We start from the raw sequence: 632 nt of genomic DNA, 5'->3' as shown, positions 1-632 counted from the left end.
TCATTTTTTTCCCATGTGTATGGTGGTTCCCAAATGTGCTTTGCAGGTTCAAGGATACTGCAAATCTGACACCAGCATTTCTCAAGGTCTCTTTAGCCTCCTTTATTCCCTGTTTCAGCCAGGATTCAGCCAAGATCAAACACATGCTTTTTTGCCGAACTGCGTTTGATCCTGGCTGAATCCTGGCTGAAACAGGGAATAAAGGAGGCTAAAGCGACCATGCGTTTTCACCCTCAGATGATTTTCTTTCTTTCTTTTTAAAACAGTTGTAATTTTGCACACAAAATTTACACCTGTTTAAGAAAAAAGAATACTGGAGTAAAAGCAAATCTGGATTATTAGCTTTTTTTTTTTGCAATCATCGCAGTTACAGTCTCTCAGCGGCTGATCGAGTTGCATGGCACCAATGCAGAGACTGGTCCCTCACCGCCGATGCACTGCTCTCCTATGCAGACTGCTTGGCTCTTTGTGCTGGCAGTCAACCCGTGGCGGTTGCCATTGGAGGGGAGGGACCATGGCTCACAGGGTTCCGTTCTGACTCCAGTGAGACTGCATGAGCAGTAGTGCGCACTGTTGCTCGTCGTCGCACATCAGATGGGTGCGACTGACCTGCCACTGCAAGGTGGATCAGT

Source organism: Euleptes europaea, chromosome 2 (genome assembly GCF_029931775.1).
Source record: "Euleptes europaea isolate rEulEur1 chromosome 2, rEulEur1.hap1, whole genome shotgun sequence".
In the NCBI taxonomy this organism is placed as follows: Eukaryota; Metazoa; Chordata; class Lepidosauria; order Squamata; family Sphaerodactylidae; genus Euleptes; species Euleptes europaea.
Note: the sequence above shows the minus strand (reverse complement) of the source record.